At 41.0% G+C, this 23,851-nt stretch overlaps 1 long non-coding RNA gene across 1 annotated transcript; it reads left to right on the top strand.

Annotated features, from left to right (window-relative positions):
• Positions 1–14,597: 14,597 nt before the first annotated feature.
• LOC148133209 (uncharacterized) lies at positions 14,598–20,603 on the top strand. Its single transcript, XR_015747203.1, has 3 exons — positions 14,598–14,731; positions 18,017–18,123; positions 20,301–20,603. It is a non-coding gene; the product is annotated as an uncharacterized LOC148133209 (long non-coding RNA).
• Positions 20,604–23,851: the final 3,248 nt, after the last annotated feature.

Below are 23,851 nucleotides of genomic sequence, written 5' to 3'. Positions count from 1 at the left end.
GCAAAACTAAAATAATCATGGGAATACCAGTAACGTATGCAAACACTCTTTCAAGTGTTTGTTTTTAATACAGGGAGAAGTTCATTTATAAAAAGTGCATACTATTTGATTAATGTACACTTCATATTTCCACACCAGTGGGTCGTCCAGGTGGCTAACAAGTTTTTTTTAAAGCAAAGCAATATAAATGCATAAATTAAAAGAGATACTTTAACTTCAGTGGGTACTATTTTAGAGAAAAATGAAGAGAAGGATCTCTTCTAAGTGCAAAAATGCAGAGCCTTGAAGATGGTGCTGGACTGAGAGCAGAGCTGGTATTCAGCAGGTTCTGACCAGTTCTGGAGAACCGGTAGTGGAAATGTTGAGTAGTTCAGAGAATCGGCAAATACCTCCTCTGACTGGAGATTTTACGGTATCCTTCCCTTGCCACGCCCACCAAGCCACGCCCATAGAACCGGTAGTAAAATAATTTGAATCCCACCACTGACTGAGAGGTTTATCCAAACTGCATACCGCATAACTGGCCAAAGCTACTCTTACCAATCAAGCCTGGCTTTGAAAGAGGCTTTAATTGATTATTCCAACCTAAACAGATAAAGTTAAAGTGGAACACTGATCCTGCTTTGATGTCTCTATTAAGAGTCTCAGATTAACCAACATGTGCAGCCATTCATCCTTGTTTACTTTAGGGATGGAAGGGGTGGGGGGACACAGCAGCAGAGAGGAAAAGACCAAAAGATGAATTTAGTCCCATTAAAAGCCTTCTTTTTTTCCTTCCATTCTTTCTCTTTCCCCAAATAACCCCCACACATCTACCTCCCTTGCTCATTATGCCACCTAGACAGATTGTTTTAGGAACAGAAGATTTTCTCTGATTCAGAGACTTCAAAATCAGGGCCAAGGGCCTTTCACAAAGAGACATTTCAGCCAGATGCAAGCAGCCGGACTTTTTCCTCTGTGAGTCTGCCTGTTCTGGAGCTGCCAAATCCTGGCAGAATTACTTTATCAAGGCTGAGCTTGTACTTGCTGCAGAAAGAGACTGTCACACATGCCTAAAGCCAGTCCTATGGGGCCACTAAGATGAAGATATTGCTTATTCTGCTCTGGCTTTCTCCCTTCAGATCCCAGGCGTTCAGTTCCCTTTATGCAAAATGTCATCTGCAAACTGTTTTTCCATGTCTTGCTTTGAGTAATTTCTTTGATACCAAGTCTGGACTGGAGCTTCTCCATCTGGTTATTTTTCCACAGAGAAGCGTATCTTGTCTATGTGCCGCATTCATTCTATAAGGCAGTATTTCTCAACCTTTAACATGTGTGGACTTCAACTCCCAGAATTTCCTTGCCAGAAGAACAAGGTCTCTGGGGATTGGGTATACTAGCTGTGAAGAAGTTCTGTCTAAAGTACAGAATTCTGTGCGAAAAGCTCGTAAAAACTGGAGTCACCCTGAAGCTATGAAATTCAGTATCCAAAGAAAAGCCCATTTCAATTCAAATTACAGACACACACAAAAAACCTAGACACATTTGTTTTTGTTCTGAATTTATGTTACAATCAAGTCTGCAATTGCTCTAAAGACCCTGCTAGCAAGATCTGAGTAGCGATGAGCAATAAAGGAAGAAACCGAGCTAGGATTTTCTTTGGGTAACCAAGTGGGGCAGGAAGATACAACTGAGATCACTAGTCGGCTGTTGCCAAGATTTCACTAGCAATCTTCTTCCCCTTTCTCATCTAATATTGCTCAACAGATACAACCACCTCGCCTGGAAAATGAGAAGGATGAAATGCTAACATATCTGGAGGGCAGCAAGTTGAGAAGATTGGGATAGAATGCAAGATGATAGAACACCAAATGGCCATACGTTATCTTCAAATGCAGAGACGAGAGTGGGAGAACCAAGTTACTGAATGCTGCCAGGTACTAAAATCTCCTGTCAAATAGAAAGATAGAACAAGGGGCTGGAACCTTTCATTTCAAGATGCTTATTTTCTATCTCCAGGAAGTGTTTTGCCATTATCCTAGCTGTTTGATAGGGAAACATCAAAGAATGTCTCCTTGGAAGTCTAAAAGATCACCGTCAATTCTGTTACCCGTTCTGCTATTGGCCGTGAATACTGTTAAAGTTGTCCTGTTTCTATATTTCTTTCAACACAGATAGTCCTGCTTCAGTGACCACAATTAGGACTGGCAATGGTCATTAAGTAGAGCAGTCACTAAGTGAACTCCCGACTGTGCTAATGAACTTACGCCAGTTTTGCTTTGCTTTACAGAACTGCAAAGGCTTGGTCACAAAATTACGTTTTCATCACTTTCATAACTGAACAGTTGCTGTGTGAGGCAATCTCAGTATATAAATGGAGGAGAATTGCGGCAACTGGCTTTATCTCCATGGATTTAACATAGACGGTATTCCAAAATGTCTGGGATATGCACACGCAGAGGACTCCTTTTGCAGACTCTGTGAAATGTCAGGGTGTCTGGCCTCCCTTGCTTGATGCTAGAACTTGAAGATGCACAGAGTACCAATTTCTAATAGGTCTGTTCATTGCAAGAGAAGGAAAGCCATCAAAGAAGGAAACCAATGACTGCTAGGCCTAACATACAAGACTTATTTATAGTGAATTCATGGTTTAGTTCTTTTCTCAGTGTAATGGGCTCTTGGAGCTCCATTTTGGGACAGAAGAACAGCTCGGTACCTATCTCTTGTCATTGGAATACACTTGTCTGATTTCAAGCTAGTGTTTCTGATATTGCCAGGCCTAGCTCTCTCAAGTCAACATCTTTAACTAAATAGTCTTTGGGTAGGATTCATATATTGAGCTAAACCATAAAATATTTTACTTTTTTGCAGTCCCCAGTGTTTTCAACTCATTTGCAACGTGCATTGCATAGACTAATCATACTCCAGACTAGCCAGTATAGAGAAGGAAATTAATCTCTTCAGCATCTTACATGGCCTTGGGAAGATTTATCTTCTGAAACATATTTGTTTTGAAACTGGGAGAAATTGTGTATTGGCACAGAACCTTGGCTGTGAAAGGAAGGCTCTTCTTCCAGTTCAAATGCTAGTTTTAGAAGAGGAATTTTCTCAGGCTATCAATCATTATTACCCCCTCGCCCCTGCTTGAATGGATGTCATTCATGTTTTTAATTATCTTCAGATTGAATAAAAAGATTTGTAGCATTTCATGGCTTAACAATTCTATCAAGCTACCCATAACAGCTAGTTATGATGGCTAAATTGTACCTCCAAGGGCAGAGGCAGTATTCTTCTTAAAACCATTTGTTTGGGTAGAGCAGTGGGCTAGAGAAAGAGCTGTCCCACTTGGGATCCTCCCAAGAGCATCTAGCTATCTAGGATTGGAGAATAAGGTGCTAAGATTATGCAAACTTCAGAAATCATCAGAATAGGTATTTTGGCTCCTCACTCTCAGAGGGGTGAACACAGCACCTTGCTGAAGCCCATGAGGAAAAAACAAAAACAAAAATGAACCATAGGCTACTCTAATGAAGCATGAGTTGGGACTTATGGGTTTCCAGGGCAGGAATGAGGAAAATGTCAATAATCACCTGCCAGCCAGTAGAGAGCATGAGAATCATAAAGTGGAGTGTCTGATAAACCAAGAAAAAAATGCCAAGTTTAAATCCAAGAGGATAGAAGGTAAATGCAGCCTTCTTTGCCAGGAAACAGGAGGAGGGATGAGGCAAGAATTCTCACTGATAGGCCCTGAGAATGCCTGCAGTCCCTGAAGACTCACAGAAATCCCAAAGGAGAATAATTTTTGCCTCAGTTTTAAGTTAATTAGCCAGAAATAAAGTAACTGAATGGACTATGAGATTAAGCCAGTACACACCTGGAGGAAAGCTCTTATTGGCAATGAAATAAGCAATGTTTGGTTTTTTCCCAACCACAGATCACAACCACACTGAATTGAAAAAAAGGTCAGACCAGATTTATGGATGAAAGGAGCACAGGAGATAGAATTTGCATATAAAAATTGGCCAAAGGAGAGAATAAGTGACAAATGAGTCATGAATGAATCTCTATATAGTTCCCAAGTTGGGGTACATATATCTAAAAGATTTTACAGTGCCCCCAACACTTAAATAAATGTTTATGTCTTTTACCTCCATGTGCACTTCTCTGTCATGTTAATGAAAATAATTCCCAAAACTGATACTCATTGCCTGAACGCATAACCCATAATTCCAGTTTCCTTCCATTTGCTAAAATCAATGAATTTTTCCCCTGGTGGGCCATTAATTAAGTATTAAGGTGTGAGGTTTGGTTGGCTAAAATTCAAAACATTGTTTCTTAGGCTCTGTACTGAGGCATCATGAGGCTGTAATAATTATCATTCAATTTAGGAAAAGAAGGTAAAGAAACTTCAATCTCAGAATGCCAGCTGACAGCACTTCTGATGTGACAATGAAGGAATTAACTGTTTTTTCAACCAATAAATCCTTTTATTCAAAATCCACCATCTTCTGGGGATTTTTGATGAGTTCTAGGTTTCCAGCCTCCTAATTTTTAAAACAAAAACTTCTGATTGAGTTTGCATAACTTGTGAAACTAACTTGTCAAGAGGTTGACTATGGCCTTGGTCTACAATAAGCCGACTATGGCCAACACAAATATGTAAAACTGAAGTAGTTTATACCCATGTCATCTTTTAAGTAGTTGGCCTTTTTCTTAGTTTTCCTGTTTATCCTGTTAAACGTCTTATAAAATAATCCATTTAGGACTACCAGAAAAGGATAGCAAAATTCAAGGTGACCATGAGATGGCAGCAAAGTAAAAAACCTACAGAAAAATCAGACATATTTGACATCTAGTGGTTATTGTGATTTTTGCAGATCAAATCTAGATGCCATTAGGGCTTTTGTCCCTGCCATGGTCTCCTAGTTTCTGATATATGGAGACAGCCCTATGCTGACATGATCACACAGTACTGGGATTAGCTAGAAAACATTTTATTACATTTCTTGGAAACCCATCCATATCTTTCCTTTTCATCTCTGCAGCTTGATATATATATGTGGCTTCGTTGCAAATTGCTTGATATTCAAATTCAGAAATTATCTAATCTTGTGAGCACAGAAAAGGAATGCAAAGTTTTTGCTCTTGTAACCAGGAGGGAAACTTTTCATGCAAATCTATGTTTATTGTAGACAAACTCCCCCTCCCCTTCACTGCGATCTTCCTGTCCTCTGGTGTTTATGGCTGGCTGTACATTGCTCAAGTCCTTGGGCTCCTGGGCAGCATGTATTGGCTGGTCTTTGGGAAACACAGTTGGCTTTCATTTTACTTTTATTTCAGCTGGCTGGTTGCTTAAACTACAAAGGACTCTCTCTCATTAGTCCATCTGTTACCTATGTGGGTTCACTTGGCCTGGTTTTATTGAGCACTCTCCTTATTATAACACTTCTTGGGCTCATCTGGCACCTAGTTTCCTGGAAAGAAGTGAAGTTATTGCCTCCTCTTCAGCAAGAGGATTTACAGTGAAAGTAAACTGGCTATACAGTAGACTTAAGACCCCAGGGGATAGCAAGAGCCCCTCCACTGCACTTGCACTGGGAACTTCTTGAGGTGGGGAAACATAAAAACTCTAAATGATATTGATGCCTTCAGATGACCATGCTAACTGGGAAGCTAATGTTCAACAACATCTGGATGACATAGATTGGCTGTTAGCATCATGCATATATCTTTTTTGCTTAACTCCAATTTACATCAAATGCCGCCTATGCAATAATCTAGCCCACCCTGCCTGCTTAAACACAAACAAAAGCCTAGCTGATATGGTTAAAAATTCAGATACATTCTTTTATCTATGTCCATCATGTTCTCCTAAGCTAAACAAACTGAGTACCCTACCTGACAGAGTTGAAAGCATAGAATCACTCATTCACTCAATAGAAGAACGCTTAGCAACACGTTTTGAAACAACTATACAAGCAAGCCTAATCTGTCTTGGAAAAAAAATACAGCACAGATAAGTGAATACCTATCAAATCCCACAACATCAAAATCAAATCCCACAACAAGCACAACCACTACCTCAACTACAATCACAACTACAACCAAAAATAACCACCAAACCACAGCCACAAACAATTACTATCCCTTCAAATAATTCCACAAATAATATCTCCTTACTCATCAGAGACACCATGGAACGTGAACAGAAACGTCCAAATGCCATCTTTTTTTTTTGTTTGAAAATTTTATTGATTTTTAAAAACAAACATAAACAAACAAAACATAAAACACAGAAACATAAAACATCTTTTTTGAAAGCAGCCTGATCCCGGGTTACATCTCTTCATGCAGACACAAATTCAAGTTCATACTCATTTTTATATTTCATTCCATATCTTATTACCATTCTACATTTTCTATATAACTTCTCCCCTCTTTCAACTTTCTTAATTTTATTTTATTTATTTCATCTCAATTCAAATCATCATACTTACATTCTTTGTCTGTCCTGTTTCAGCTGTCTATTATCTTTTCTCATTAAGCAAAATTTATCCTGTGATCACTGATTGGAGTATGACGCCTTTATATCTTTCCCCTAAAATTATAACAATATAATACATAACTTCCGTTCAGATTCTGCTTGGTACATTCTAAAACTACACACTGTATTTTAAAAGAAGAAAAAAATATAAATATATAACATAATTAAAACAACAATCCATACCAATTCAATTCTATCATTAATATTAATATTCATTTAAATCTTGAACATTTTACACATTACTTTTCAAATAAATATCATATTTCTATGGGAACACTTATAAACTTTCCATAATTCCTCCCCCCCCCCACTTCACTTATATTTTATAAAACATTGAGTAGTTAAAATGTTCCCATTCCTTCCTAGTTCAATTCTCTCATTTATTTCATTTCATTTATTTTGTTCACAAAAGTTTCACTAAATTACACTTATTCCACTTTTTAATCATATGTTGTTTCCAATTTTCTAATATTATTTCTATTACAAATATAACAATACAATCTTATGTACCTTTACAGAATCCCTTTTTCAGTTAAATTTTCACCCATTATCTCTGAATAAGTCCTGTTTCTTTACATCTTGCTCCAGACCTTTATAACTTCTCTTCCCTTCCTTCTTCCCTTTCTTCTTCTCTCTCCCCTTTTTACCCCCCTGTCTTTCCACCTCCATTTCCCTCTTCTGTATTCCCCTTTTCTGTTGCTTTCCAACATTATATCCACTTTTCACATTATTTTTCCCCTTTTTGGCTGGTTTTTTAGGTCTTAAATTCTCCATTCTCCTTCCCCCCTCTCCCCTTTCTTTCCCGGATAGAATTACTTGTTCATTAAAAATGGCTTCTTCTTTGTCCCAATCTTCTTGTTGCGCAGTCTCTTCTTGTTGTTTCTTGTAGACACAGATCGCCATTTCTAAGAATTGAAAAATGGAGCCAAAGGAGCCCTTCCCTTCTTGTGCCTCTTCTTTATATTTTTTAAATTCAATTTTCAGTTCATCCAGAAGTAATGCCATTGTAGAGGTTTTTTTAAACAACCACCCAATTGTTTTTAGACATTCAAATATAATTTCCAAAAATCCCAAAATCACCAAACAATCCAAATACACACAAGCTGTTTCTTTTAACACTTTCTTCTTTTTTCACTTTCTCTTCCTGGGGTTACTATTTAGTTGCAAAGTTTCAGTTAAAATGTATCTTTTAGAAGTCTTGTTAAGATTTAACTTTAAATTCTTTTGAATTCCAGGCAGTCTCCTCTTTCCAAGTCCTGCCCTTATTCTTTTCCTCTCCCTCCCCACTTATAGCAAAAAAAAGAGAGGATTTTTTAGTATTCAGAAATCTTTATTGTCCCTTTGGCATTTAATTATATTTCCAGTTTAATTACCTATTGGTGCCAAAGCAGATTTTTCTGATTTCTTATTCAGCTCTTCTCGTTGTCAGCGTGAGGAAGGAGAGTAAAGAAAAAAAAACTTTCCCTTTTCACTTTCGTTCGTTGCTTCCGACTCTTCTTTGGGAGCGGTGTTATCTTTTGTAAAATTTAAATTCCAGGATACCTTAGTTGTTGCCTTTTGTCCCAGTCAGCCAAAAAACTTTCACTTCTTAACTTCCTCCTGCACTTTCTTTTCCGGCTGAGTGATTCTTTGAGGCGGCCATTTCTGACCGCCGGTCTTACCGCCTTCGGGAAAGGGAGTTTAGCCAGCTGAGGAGGAGAGATGCGGCTCCCCTCGACCCTACTGGGTCTCCTCTACGGGGTGGCTTAGCCCCGAAGCCAGCTGGCTCTCCAGCGCTCCAGCGGCGAGCCCAGGCAGAAACCACGCATGATCGCGGATTCCTGCCTTTCGCCGAAGCCCTGCAAACCGGAACCCCCCATCCAAATGCCATCTTATTTGGTCTCAAAGACACCAACGAATCAGACGACATCACCAAAGTTTGTGATATCATAAGCAACTCAAATACAACAAACATCTCTCCTGAAGATATCATTGAAATAACCAGAGATGGCCCTGGGTGCAAATACAATGACGGCTCTGTGGCCCCAAGATTTTGTAGAGTTGTATGCAAAAATGAGTCCAGCAAACACATATTCATTCATACAATAAATGCCACTGCAAAAACCAATCCCAACCACACAAAAAATCTCTCAAGAGCAGACTTATCCATACTGCAAAGAATCTGCTCCCGTGAACTCCGCGCAGAACTCAAAAACCATCTAGACAATGGAGAAAAGGACCTATACATTGACTACAGAGCTGATTGCATCAAAAGAAAGTCACACAACCCACAACTCCGCATCCAACCCCACCCCATCCAATCCAACATCACTCACTCAGAATACCACATACACTTTTCAATCTGAAGCAGACAAAACATATGCAAAATGAACAAGTATCAAACCATTTTTTCTTGTTTCTCTCATCCTTGTCCTCATCCCTCATAGTTCTGTTGTTCTAAAAGTTTTCCTCTGTCTCTTTGTCCAAGTTGTTGACCTTATCCTTTTAATCCTCCATTCAAACTTCACTCAAGTTTTCTATGCTTGATAACATTATTCTATTTGTACATCCACACTTTCCCTTTCCCTTCCTCCCATTGTCTTATTTTTTTATTATTGTAAACTGCTTGGATGAAGAACCTGCCATGTTTTTTGGTTTTCTGGTTTTGTTTAGTTTTGTTTTAAAAACATTTTATAAGCGACTAAGAGTTACTAGGAGTCATAATTTTTATTGAAATTTAAAACTAATACAAACTAGAGAGAATATATACAAGAAAAAATAAAAAGTGCAAAAAGAGGGGAAAGGGAAAATATGTTAAAAAAAGATATAGAAAGAAATAACTTTCCCTTTCATCAAGACAAGCATACACATTTTCAATAGCTTAACACATTATCTAATATTTCAACCAAATTCACTTCATCCATATCTCATCTTTTATCTATTGGCAAATATTAAAACTTCATATTGTAGTCTTAATCAGCAAAAGTCCGTGTGTGTGTCTGTGTCTCTGTGTGTGTGTTAAACAAGTAAATTAATTTCATAATTTTTTGCGGTAATTTACACAATATCTTATCACTTTCTCTAAAGCTCATCTTCCCATGTCTTATTTTCATATCTGTAAACAAATCTTTAAAACCTCCTCATTTAAACATAATCAAGAAAAATTCCATTAAGAGGTACTAGAATCACCAAATTGAAAATATTAATCCTTGAATCCCTTCAAACTATGTGCCACAAATTAATTTATCTTCTCTTGCTCTCCTCTCAATTATATCACTTTTTCTAAAAATACAACAAAATTCTCTTCTTCCCATATCTTATCCACAAATATTTTTTTTAAGCCTTTTTATTCGGTCCTACCAAGAAGAACCCATAGAAAAGTGAGGATCATGTACAGTTCAACCTTGAACATATAGGCCCATTTTGAAAACCTTAGTTTTAGTTTTAAGGGTCTTGATTATTCCGTTTTAGGTAATATCTTCAAAGTTGATTTCTTCTCTCTTTTGCTTTTCTCAGGGATTCTTTCAAAGGTATAACACATGTCTTGTGTAAATCCAAAGTGTAGAAAGTTAGCACCCTCCCCTCTTCTAGAAGAATGAAATATTTTGAGAAATATTAAAAAGGCAGAGTAATTATATTTTCCTGGAAGAGAAATGGAGAAACATGCTCTTGAAAAGCAGCCTCCACCTTTCCTAATATCCCTTAGCAGATGTCAGCACTTAAGAGATAAATAGATAGTTAGCTCTATTCATAAGCAAATACCTTCATTCAAGTTCCAACAAAGGTAGGATTAGCCCTCAACCATAATAGGAATTGCCCAACACCCTTTCAGAACACAAGCCCCTTCATTGCATCATCTTTGTTGCACCACCCCCAGCAAACTTCCACCAAACTTAGCTCAGACAAACTCCTAGTGTTTGTACATGGCCCCATGGGAGTCTGACAACAGCCAATAGAATAGATATTCTTGCATAGGAACAGGAAGTTCAAATCCAAAGCACAAGAGAAGGCATAAATGCCCCCCACTCTCAATTCCATGTGGTCAGCTACCCAGAATCACTCATGCTTGGAGGTTCTGCTTCATCAATAAATGGAATCTTTTTCCAATCAGCCTCCATTTTGCCTCCAGTGCCTTTCTCCCAGATTGGAACTGAACCAGATGGATATTACTTCCAACAATTGGAAGAAAATTGTCCAAACCACTTTCCTGAGTTAAGATCTATGTGTTCAAGTCATTCCTCTGGTTTATTATATATGTGTCCTTTTTAACTACTGAAATTCAGCTTCATTTGTTGATCTTATACAACATATTTGCCAATATCATTATAATATCCTGTCAGTTTTAAATCCATATCCAAATAGCTTAGTTTTCAGCAAAGAAACCTCTTCTTTTAAGCCCATTTTTAATTGTATTCAACAGTCTAAACAGTAAGCCCTGGGTACACTGCTGCCAAATATCCTTACATTCTTCCAGAGTGAAAATATTTTTCTCTATTCTGTATTAGAGTTCTCCAATAATTATAATCTTTAATTCTGGTCGTCTCAAGCAGCTTTCATGCTCTCTTCTGATTACATTTTTCTCTCATCCAGAACATTTCCCAGGAAGAGATTTTTATACACTTAAAACTGAGAACTTATACATATTTAAATAGTATTTTAAACAAACAACATTCTTATAATTTAATATTCTTATAACTTTTTTAAAAGACTTGTTTCCAATCAATCTGGCCCCTTAGTCTATTTTAAAACTTTCCAAAATCAACATTCCAATCACACTTTTCACTGCTTATTTCCAAATAAAAAAGGGTTTTCTTTAGCACCATCAGTTTTTAAACTTACATAAATCTTTCACTGCGGGTTGGAGGGAAATCACCTTGTGTAATAAAACTTGTCTTTCTGGAGGTTCTTAATGTCCAAAAAGCAATTTATAAGCCATTTCCAATCAAAGTGATTAAGAAAGGAAGAGGGCAAACCCAGTGTCCTTATGAAAGGCTCCAACTACAGCTTGGTCAAAGCTATTTTCTCCCAACTCCTAGAGCACTAAAGCCCACTGGGGACTGCTACTTTATGGTCCCATCAAAGGGAATATATGTAAGGAATCCTCTTGGTGCTCCCAAGTCCTTTCCTTCTCCGGAGAGGAATTCAGGCAACCGGTTCTTTTACCACTTCCCACTTGGTTGTTGGTTCTACTAAAAGCAAAGCTGTTTTAGTCTGCCATTACTCCCCATAGTCATCAATTTTGATTGACTAGTTGATTGATTGGCTATGTGCCATCAAGTCAATGTCAATTCTTAGTGACTATATAGATGTTGTCCAAGATGATCTGTGCTCAACCTGAGCTTTTATATCTCTCAATGGGGCACTCTCTGCTGGTCAGACCCAAAACACATGGTGATTCTTCCAAGCTGAGTTCTTTATTGTTTCACATTTATAGACAAAATCTTGCCAGACTGAGGATTCTACAATATCCTCTGTGAACAAATAGGGAAGGACTGTCTTTACCTCTTTCTCTCACATGTAACATCTGGACTGAGTTGCCTCTTAATCCTCTGGATTGCATCTCCTGTCTCCTGGGAATTCACCTCCCCGTTAATGCCATCACAATATTGTCCTTATTGAGACCATCCAACCAGGGATGGGATTCAAATTTTTTTATTACCGGTTCTGTGGGTGTGGCTTGGTAGGTGTGGCATGGCATGGTGGGCATAGCTTGGTGGGCATTGCAGGGTAAGGATACTATAAAATCCCCATTCCCTCTCCACCCCACTAACCTGCTTTCCAGATCCGTTCTCCTGTGCAGGGCAACAAAAGAAGAGCCAGCCAATCAGCTGAGACTTGAGAGGCAGAGAATAGATGGGGGCGGGGCCAGTCAGAGGTGGGATTTGCCAATTCTCTGAACTCCTCAAAATTTCCACTACCGGTTCCCCAGAGGAGGTCAGAACCTGCTGCATCCAACCTGCTGCCAGTCATCCTCTTCCTCTCTTTTCTTCCTTTCCCCCCCACCCTTAGAGTTTTCTACAGAAATATAAATATAAGAAAACAACAGCGGTTCATTTTAAGATCGCCCCAGTGTTTACAATTCTACAATCAAGGTGCAAATATCTTCTATTTTATTGGTACAAGTATCCACCCTTCATTCTATCACCGTAGTGCTACTGGGGGTGGGGTGAGAATGAGAATTGGTTTTTGCTACCTCCTAATGCTTCCTTGCCGCTCTCATTTTGGGCAGTTACGGCTACAAGCAACCTCCAAATCTTGGCCTGATTTCAGTGGTGCAATTAGGATATTTTAGACTTCATGAAGTTGGTATGTAGGTTCCCCTCCCCCTCTTGAAACGATCATTTGTATTACTTTTACACAGTTCACTGCTATTAATTACCTAATTTGCAGTGCAGTCAGCCAGACCTGTTACATTTTGGATCCCGGCTGCTCATTCTGCTAAGTGAAACCAGGGGTCTTTGCCTCAAAGCTCTATTCCAACTCATTTGCCACTGGGTCAGCAATGTTGCATGCAACACCCTTCTAAAATGCTGGATAAGCATGCATATATATACATATACATATACATATACATATACATATACATATATATATATATATATATATATATATATATATATATATATGTGTGTGTGTGTGTGTGTGTGTGTGTGTGTGTGCGTGTGCGTGTGCGTGTGTGTGTGTGTGTGCACCTGACAATCCTTCAGAAGGAAGAAGCCAGCCATTTTTGTACTGGGCAATTCCTTTTATAAGTTTATCCCAACTGCTCACACCATTGGAATAAGGAAGTGCCTTCATTGCTCCAGCAGTTGGAAGGATTGTTAAGTGGAGTGTTGCAAAAGAGCTGACAAAGGGACAGAATTAACTTGCAGGTGCAAGTGCAATGTTGATATTAGGACCATTAGAATAAATAATTGGAAAAAGCCAGAGTTGATTATTCTCCGAGGCATAAATCTCAGCCAGTGACTCTGCACCAGTTGCTCTTTCTCAGCTTATCTACTGTATGGATAAAGGTAGGAAGCTGATGTTTTGCTTATTCATAAATGCAAACACATTCACATGTGTACACACCACAAAGCAAACACCAGATTAAAGGAATCTTTCATAGAGATGTTCTCAATACATGACACTACATCTCAACAGCATGGAGGAAAAGCTGAGCCAAGAACAGCTGCTAAGAATTGGTACGGCATGCTTTATTTTGCCACAAATCTTTTACAGAAAAGAATATTTCATTCTGGGGACTCTGATATGCTGCTAGCAGGCACACAGGTTTTCATACAGGCTTCCCCAAAGGCCCCCCCACCCCACAAAATCACAGGACTGTGTTTGTTCTGCTCATCAACTTTCCTACTCCCCCTTTCAAGACCTGAGGAACAAGTGATTTCAGCCTTAAAATCAAAAGTTGGGAGGGGAAATGAAAAAGGGATCTTTTCTTTGCTTGTCCAGTCTCAGACTGATGCCTGAGGTAAGGCAACATAGCCATTGTAATTGCTATATTGTGCAGAGAGAGAGTGTGAGAGCAAGAGAGGGGGGGACAGAGAGAGAGGGAGGGAGAGGGAGAGACAGAGAGGAAGAGAGAGAAAGAGAGAGATCAGTAAGTTAGGTGTAGTGTCAGGCCTGCCATCTTCAGCATACTTCGCTTCACTGGCATCCTGCCATAAAATGAAAGGGAGGGGAAGGCACTTGGGAAGGTAAGGAACGGGCATAGGAATGGTCAGGAAAAGGGGAAGGGGATGACAGTGTTAGATCATGGGTAAGGAAGACGCGGGAAACTCAGCTCATCCCTCTTCTTTGATTTTGTTCTTACAGAACTGAAAACTGTAGCTGCGGCAGCTCCTTTTACAGCAGAGCTGGCCGCAGCTTCAACCAGGGATGCCTGTTCAAATTCCTGCTCCCACAAAACAATCAATCAATGGTGAGTATGCTAATATCTAACACCCTTCCCCACTTGTCTGGGCTCACCCAATCCCGTCCCGCCTAGAGTACATAGTCACGCAAATAGGCGAGGCTCTTATGGGTGCGACTGGACCTGCACAGTTGCTGTTTGTTCCTCGCGCTGTTCAGTTGGATTTATTGTTCCCCCTGTTCTCCCCATTGAAACCTCCTGGAACCTTCTGGCTGGGGCGGCCATTTTGTCTCCACTAGAGGCTGCCCTTTCAACTCCTCCTTTTGACTCCTCCTTGGGTTGTTCCTGTCTGGCTATGCTGACTCGCCGATGGATCACAGGTATGTCCCCGCTTCCTTCGTTCGGTGCTGTCGTTAATTGTAGAGGGTATGCCTCATTAGCTGTTAGGGGCTGTTCTGTTCAGTTGTTTGATTGGGAGGGGTCTCCCCCTCCTTCTATTTGATTGGGAAGGGTCCCCCACTCTCTGCTTATGTTGGTTTTTTGTGAAGGGTCTCCCCCTTCTTCCTTGCTTGTGTCTGTGTTTTCCCTTTCCCCCCTTTCCCCCTATCTCCCCAAAGTATGCACACTTTCAACATCAATAATTCCTATTGTCTGTTTCTGAATGGTTTGGTGTCTTTGGCTGCTTCTGCCTCCACCCAACCCTTCCCCACCCAGTTCAATATTCGCGCCAGAGTTTTGTCTTTTGTGCTTGCTCTCGTGATGTCAGCTGTGGTCACCGGTGTTTTCTCGAGAGTCTCTATCAGGAGCATGGATGTGGCTGGCACTGGGTCCTCATCCAGGTTGGGCAGGGAGCATTGGCTGAGTGCGTCGGTATGATCTGTTTCCTTCACAGGCCAGTATTTTAAGTCATAGTCGTAGGCGGCTAGGAACTCTGTCCAACGCGTCATCCTAGGTGACAGGATGTTTGGGGTGGCTCTGTTTCCTGTGATGATCCCCAATAGAGGCTTGTGATCGGTGACCAGGGTAAACTTCCTTCCGTAGTTGTATTCATGGAATCGCTTGATTCCGGTGACTGTGGCTAGCGCTTCTTTATTGAGTTGACTATAATTCCATTCCAGTTTGGACAATAATTTTGAATAAAAGGCTATGGGGGCTTCTTTTCCACCCGGTAGTATGTGGCTGAATATTGCACCTACCCCAAATGGTGATGCGTCGCAGATTACGACTAATGGTAAGGTCTCACTGTACTGGATTAGCATGCGGTCTGATGTGATTATGTTTTTTATTCTTCGGAATGCAGTTTCTTCCTTTTGCCCCCAGGTACAAACTGCCTTCTTGTCAAGCAGTCTGTGAAGTGGCTCCGCAACTGTCACCTTCTGTGGTAAAAATATATTGTAAAAGTTAATAAGTCCCAGGAAGATTTGCAAGTCTATTTTGTTTGTTGGCCTGGGGGCTTCTTTGATTGCTTTAATTTTGCTCTCTGTGGGGTGAATCCGTTCCATTAGGTAGCCCAGGAATTCTACCTTGTTGGCTGCTAATTGGCATTTTTCCTTTTTTACCTTTAGCCCCACTTCTTTGAATCGGGTTAGGATTTCCCTTAGGCATTCTTGCAATTGTCCTTTATCCTTTGCTGATATGAGGACATTGTTGAAATAGGGCACCACCTCCTTTAGCTCTTTGTAGTAGGCGTTCCATGAGGCTCTAGAATAGTCCCGGGCTACGCTGACCCCGAATTGTAAACGCTTGCATTTGAATGCCCCTCTGTGCGTTACGATTGTCGGGGCTTCTGCTGTCTCAGCGTCTACTGGTAATTGTTGGTAGGCTTGTGTGAGGTCAAGCTTTGAAAAAAACCTTCCCCTGCCCCAGGGAATGTAAAAGGTGTTGTACCACTGGGACGGGGTACGTACTTTGCTGTAGGGCATGGTTCAGGGTGGCCTTATAGTCAGCACAGATGCGCACGGATCCATCTGGATTTACTGGGGTGACAATAAGGGTTTCCCATTTTGCGTGGTCTATGGATTCGAGGATCCCCTGGGTGATGAGCTTATCTAGCTGCTCATCTATTTTAGGTTTAAGTGCGAAGGGGACCCGCCTCACCTTTAGTCTTATTGGGGCTATTGTGGGGTCTAGATTAAATGAGATGGGGGGCCCCGAGTACTTGCCCAATTTTCTGTTGAAGACGTCCTGGAATTCCTCCATCAGGTTGTCTTCCCATTCACTCTCGGTGATGCTGTGTATTCCTGTGACTTCCATTCCTAGCGGTTTAAACCATTCGAGCCCCATCAGACTTGGCTGGTCCCGGTCGACTATGGTTAATGGCAGGAGTATGGAATAGTTTTTGAAGGTCACTCGGAATTTCCCTATGCCTATGATGGGAATCTTGTTCTCTTGATAGTTCTTTAGGGTTAGTCTCTGTTTGCTCAGCTGATCTTTGGTTAGGCTGGGGCTTAGTCGTTTGATGATGTCCCAGGATACCATCGACAGGTATGATCTGGAATCCACTTCCATCTGGCATTTCTTATTCTCTATGGTAACTTGGATGTGGACCTTCCATGCGTTTGTTGTGTTGGAGTGTCCCACCTTCACTGTCTGGTACACTTCACTTTGTACGGAGGCCAATTTGTTTTTCCACCGCCTCCTGCTGAATTGGCTCCATTGGCTCTTGGGTTGGTTTTCTCTGCTCTGTGGAGGTGTGTTCTGTCTCTGTCTTCTGGTGTAGGATTTCGATGTTTGGCATGCCCTTGCGATGTGTCTCCACCAGTCGCAATGCTGGCAGATGGCATCGCGGAAATGGCATTCTGATCGGGGGTGGTTTCCCTTGCATCCCGCACACCAGAAGTCCTTTCATTTTTCCATCTTGGCTTCTCTGGTTCCATTCTGAGCAGAGTTGGTTAACTTCCTCATCGTTGTCATGTGTCAAACTCAGATTCGATGTCCTTGTGGTGGATGGTGGCAGCTTCTTTCGATGGTGGCTGTGGTGTCTTGTTCATTTTCCTTTTGGTGGCAGAGGATTTCTGGGATGCTTCCATGGTCGATGCTTCCTTGATGGCCTCTTTTAGGGTTATTTTGGGTTTCATCAGGAGTCGGCTCTGTAGGGTTAGGTCTCAAAGTCGCTGGACTATGCGATCCCTCATCTCCTCGTCCACATTTAGGAACTCACATGCTCTGGCGATGTCCCTCAGGTTTGCGACGAAATCGTTGATGCTCTCTTCATCCTTCTGGTCTCTCTGGTAAAATTTGTGCCTCTTGATTAGGCAGGATATTGGCGGGGTGTAGTGGGCCCTCAGAATCCTCTACAGGTCCAGCCAGGCCATAGTTTTCATGTCACTGGGTGCTGATAGTGCTTTGGCCATTTTGAAAATGGCGGGTCCACAGTGTGTGAGGAAAACAGCTCACTTCCTCTGTTCCAAAATGTTCATGAGGTCACCTCCTTCGAGGAACATGTGGAATCGGTCAACATACGATTCCCAGTCTTCGGTTGTGGGGTCGAACGGTGCAGGTGGCATGTTGGTTCCGGCCATTTCGGATTCTTCTTAGTTCGGTTGCCATGTGCTCGCTGGTCCCGTTTCATCTCAGTATCCCACCCTCATCGCCAGTGTTAGATCGTGGGTAAGAAAGATGCAGGAAACTCAGCTCGTCCAACTTCTTTTATTTTGTTCTTACAGAACTGAAAAATTGCAGCCATGGCAGCTCCTTTTACAGCAGAGCTGGCCGTGGCTTCAACCAGTGACGGCTGTTTAAATTTCCATTCCCGCGACACAACCAATCAACGGTAAGTATGCTAATATCTAACAGGCAGGGTGACAGGAACCAGAGGTGTTGATCTGGGCTAAATCAGCCGATCAAGGATGAAGCCTGAGAATGGAATGCGAAACTGTACACCAGAGAGGTACCACCAACCTTCAAATCATTTCCAAAATATCAAAAAGAAATATTATTGGACACTGATTGATTGGTCAAGGGGGAGAAGGCCAGAGGAATGGGAAAATTGCAAACTTTGCATGGAAATACTCAGATCCAGCTTTGCTTTTGCTGTAACCGCTTGACTTTAGTAAAATAATTGTCTAAATCGGGACAAGCCTGACATCAGGCTAGAATCTGGGAGACCATGAATTAAACTGCAGGGACTAATCCAGCCAGTCTCCAGGAGACAACGCTGGTCTGAAGGCACATATATAAGTACTCCTCGACTTACTTCAATTGAGCCCAAAATTTCTGTTGTTAAGTGAGACATTCGTTAAGTGACTTTTGCCCCATTTTACGATCTTTCTTGCCACAGTTATTAAGTGAACTGCTACAGTTGTTAAAGTTGGTAACAGAGTTGTTAAGTGAATCTGGCTTCCCCATTGACTTTGTCTCAGCCTGTCCCAGCTCCAGACCTAAACCAGGAAGGAAAACGCCACATGCATGCAATCTAATTGGCTTTATTTAGCTGGACTTGGGCATGCACTGAGCTCTAGCTGCAAAACTGCACCATGCAGAGATGCAAGGTCAGCGCTGGGAGCTTCTGCCTCCCAGCGCATTTTATCCAAGCGGGCCATGCCCTCTCCTCAGCTCCTCGGCTCTGGCCTTGCCCCGCAATCACCTGCATGTTCCCTGGGCCGGAACAGCTGTTCGTTGCTTGCCGCACTGAGCGGCTGCTTGCCTCACACCACCACACCCTCCCCAGCACAGCTGATGGTCGGGTGGTCACCCTGCCAGTCTGTCTTCACCGCCCCCGCAGTCATCACCCCCAGCACCAGTGCATCGTTGCTGCTCCCAGGCTTATGACACGCCCCCATCACCAGTGCTCCATCCCACCCTGTCATGGCAAACCCTGAACTTCCAGGTTTGACCCTTTGCTTGTCAGAAGGTTTCAAAATGTGATCACATGACCTTAGGACATAGCAACGGTCAGAAGTATGAACCAGCTACTAAGGATCTGAATTTTGGTCATGTGACCATATGGGGATGCCTCAAAGATGTCATAACTTTGAAAAACACTCATAAGTCACTTTTTTCAGTGCCATTGTAACTTTGAACAGTCATTAAATGAACTGTTGTACATCGAGGACTACCTGTTTATAGGGATATCTGGCTAAAATACCATTAAAAGAGAACCATACACAATGTATAGTCTTATTAAAGTGACTAATATTTGTTTACAACAAAAGTGGTCTTTTTTGTTAATACTGCCTGTGCAGTTTCAGGCGGTAGTGCTATTTTGGGCAGGATCTCTTAATTTCCCAAGAGGCCAATATGGCTGCTCAAAGTCAAAGAGAAGGTTCTTTATAGTACAGGGTCTGGATGTGGTCAAGAGAGCAAACTGGGGCCTCATAGCTGTTTGAAAGGCCATCAGGACAGGGAAAGCAGGACAGCAAAGGGATTACTCCATGGATAGCCAAAGCGGGGGTAAAGAATTGGTAATGGCAACAATAATTGACAACTTTCCTCAGAGGGTGTAGGAAAGGCAGTATCATATATTGCACTAATAGGATTGGTTTGGCTTGACTTAGCATGTTGGGAGAACCTAACCAGTTGTAGTTTGTTTAATAAACTATGGCTGAGCAAACTAGCACGATGCATGAACTCAGAGAGACCTCTTTCAAAAGGAAGATAAAGGTAAAGGTTCCCCTCGCACATACGTGCTAGTCGTTTCTGGCTCTAGGGGTGGTGCTCATCTCCGTTTCAAAGCCAAAGAGCCAGCATTGTCTGAAGATGTCTCCATGGTCATGTGGCCAACATCACTAAATGTTGAAGGCGCACAAAATGCTGTTACCTTCCCATCAAAGTGGTCCCTATTTTTCTACTTGCATTTTGACAAGCTTTCAAACTGCTAGGTTGGCAGAAGCTAGGACAAGTAATAGGAGCTCACTCCGTTACATGGTGCTAGAGATTTGAACCGTCGAACTGCTGACCTTTCTTTTTTTAAAAAATAAATAAACTTAATTAATTTTACAATTAAAACAGACAAACAACACATACATAAATGTGAAAGAGAAAAAAGAAATAAAGAAGAAAAAGTGAAAAAGAAAATTCAGGAGACAATTAAAAACCGTTTCATCATCGACAGTTTGTGGGACCTTCTTTTCAACCTTCTTTTGTACCCTCTATACAATTACTCCTTGTGCAAATATATACGATTATAACCTATTTTCTTTTGCCCTTTGTTGTTTATTCGATCTTTGTTCCATCCATTCGTATCAGCAGTTCCAGCTGTCATAATACATTGATGTATCTTTTCCTTTTAATACCAAAGTTAATCTGTCCATCTCTGCACAGTTTGTTATTTTTTGAATAATCATTTCCTCTGATGGAATATGAGGTTGTTTCAAACATTGAGCAAAGGCCAGTCTGGCCACTGTCAAAATATGTATTGTTGTGTATTTCATTTTTTTTTGAGAGTTGTTTATTAAAAATCCCTAATAAAAAGAATTCTGGTTTAAATTCGATCTGTTCTATTGTCATTTCCTCCAACCATTTTCTAATTTTCTACCAATATTTTTGAGCCTCTATGCAAGACCACCACATATGGAAGAAAGTTCCCTCCTTTTTTTTTACATTTCCAGCAATTCGGACTCACGTTGGGGCACATTTTCGCTAAACTTGAGGGGGGAAGGTACCATCCGTAAAACATCTTGTAGGCATTTTCCTTGTAAGCTGCCAATTTTGTAATTTTGTTGTTTCTACTCCAGACATTCTCCCATTCTATTAAGGTGATGCTGGGTCCTATATTCCTACTCTAGGCTATCATATTCCCTTTGACAATTTCTTCGTCTAATTCTGCCTCTAGTAAATAATTATAAAATTTTGTTAGTTTTTTAAATCTGGGCCTAATAGAATTTTATCTAGTTGCTGGAGTTTATTATTGATTCCAAATTCTTTCTTATCCTGTTTGTATCTACTCTGAATTTGAAGATAATACCCATCTATCAATTTGTACTCCCTGATCTTGAAGATCTTGCCACAGTTTCAAATTTCCTTGTGCATCCAATAAGTCCTTATATTTAATCATCTTAGTAATATCCAAATTATGGATCATCGCTTCCATTGTTGAAATCCAGATTGGTATATTTAAATAATGGAAATAAATAATGGTATATTTAAATAATGGAAACTGCTGACCTTTCTGATTGACACGCTCAGTGTCTTAGCCACTGAGCCACCACATCCCCAATTTTTTTAGATATTTAGTTTTTAAAATATTATGCAATATCTTCCCAAAAGGAAGATATTGTGCAATAATAGGATATTCATCAGCAGAGAACATCTAGCAGATAGTATAGAATGTGATAATAGATCATTGCTTCCAAAATTCCCATATATACCACCCAATGAAACATATTCAGATGTACAAGGACTTTCAAGTCATTACCTGACAAGCTGCCAAGACAGGAAGCTGATAATTTTGCCCGTGACAAGTTACAAGTTGGGGATATTCAACTCTCTATCTAGTTAAAAAGTCATGCCTAAGATACGTGTTCTTCTAACACTCTTTCTGATCTGTGGCCACATAAGTCTCGATCGCTGTTTCTTTCCAACTCATCTTTGAGAACAACCGTAAATCAAAACACAATCCTTTAGGATGGGGGAGACAGATAAGTGATGATGAACCTGTGACACAGCATGTTGTTTCGGGTGACATACCAGCAGACTCGAGTTAGGCATTTGGGGAATTTTTGACACGCCAAGCCCAAAAGGTTCACCATCACTGACTTAGACTTGAATTTCAATCATCTCTAATTAGCATCATCAGTGGCTTTATGTTATAACAATTGCATAATACATCTGGTGAGTACCAATTTGCCTATCACTGCTGTAAGGGGGGAAAAAAAAACCTCCAATTCGTCTATCTCTATCTTCCCAGTTTTCCAAGATTTTATAGAGAGGGCATTTGAGGTATCTTGTTATTTAATCAGTACTTACCTCAGCAAACAATTGGGTAAGGCCACCACAGCCCTACCGCCAATAGTGAACATGTTGAACAAACCTCCTTGAACAAACCTCCATGATAAAGGATTGCTTTCTCTGGCCATTTTCAAACTCCTTGAATTGAAACAACCTGTTTCTTGGTTAGCAATAAAATAAAACGGATCCACCCTTTTGCTTCATTTCTACAGGCCACATTAGACAAGGTAAATGAGATTTTCAGCCACTTCTGTTTCTTCATACATCTGTCTGCACTCATAAATTTGGATACACTTGTATGGTGTGTTTTTTTTTCTATGATGCTACAAAGTGTATATAAGCATATATAACAAATCAGACGTGGATCTTCTCCTTCTTAAGAATTCAATAACTGGATAAATAATGAAAGAGGTAAAAAATACAGAAAGTAATGTCAATAGCATGGTCAGTTTTCATGTCTCTTTCCATGTTGATTCAGTCACTACTGTGGGGTTTTCCACTCCTTCATTTTTAGTGACACCTGTATTTCAGATGTTAAATCTCAAGACCAGGGGAAATTGCTCTTATATTCCTCACTCATCCTGATACACAAGTCCAATGGGACCATCAGTACTGACCCGATACACTGCATTTTCTATGTTCATATATCTTATTTATCCCCTTCTTGACATACCATAAGTAGCAAACCAATGGTGGGGATTAAAAAAATTTTACTACTGGTTCTGTGGGCATGGCATGGCTTGGTGGGCGTGGCAGGGGAAGGATACTGCAGAATCCCTATTCCCTCCCCACCCCACTAACCTGCTTTTCAGCTCTGTTCTCCTGGGCAGGGCAACTAAAGAAGACCCAGCCAATCAGCTGGGAGTCGGAAGGCAGAGAATAGATGGGGGAGGGGCCAGTCAGTGGTGGAATTTGACGGTTCTCCGAACTACTCAAAATTTCCATTACCAGTTTTCCAGAACTGGTCAGAACCTGCTAAATACCACCTCTGTAGCAAACCAAGGAAAGGCCAAACTTTTGACCTTGAGAGACGATGTGGGGCGAGGTTCCATTTTGGTAGCTGTGTCATACATGAGACTTTTCCCTTAACAGCTTTACATTTCTAGTCATTCACCATTTAGGGAAAGCAATTCCCAAACACCGGTGTGAAAGGGGCCTTAGTCTAGTGTTGCAAGAAACAGGGAGCTCCCTCTTCTCATTCTCTCCTTGCCCCTCCCTCCGCCTCTGGCTGCCACTCCATTAACTCCTCTGGGATCAGTCGATAGCAGCATAATTGTTCCCTGCTAAAACGCATTCCCGCTGTTTAGAAAGGCTAATCCAGAAGCTGCAAAGGTCAAGTGCTGACATTTCCCAGTGCGATTCCTAATGCAGAGATACAGCCATTAGAGTAGGGTGGGGGGAGGAAGCCCCAAAGGAATCAGCTCCACAGATGGGTGCCATAAGCACGCAGGGAATATTTTTCACTCTGCAGTTCTGGGAGCAACAACCTGCTTCTCGCAGGCTCTGACAAAAGTTCTCTATGCTCCAGGAAAGTGTTTCTCAATTCTTGGCAATTTTGAGCTTTGTGGACTTCAACTCCCAGAATTCCCCAGCCAGTGATGACTGTGTGAAGT

Source organism: Notechis scutatus, chromosome 1 (assembly GCF_049901735.1).
Source record: "Notechis scutatus isolate UNSWTSFEM ecotype Mainland chromosome 1, rNotScu1.2, whole genome shotgun sequence".
Classification (NCBI taxonomy): Eukaryota; Metazoa; Chordata; class Lepidosauria; order Squamata; family Elapidae; genus Notechis; species Notechis scutatus.
Note: the sequence above shows the minus strand (reverse complement) of the source record. Positions and strands in the feature narration are given on the sequence as shown.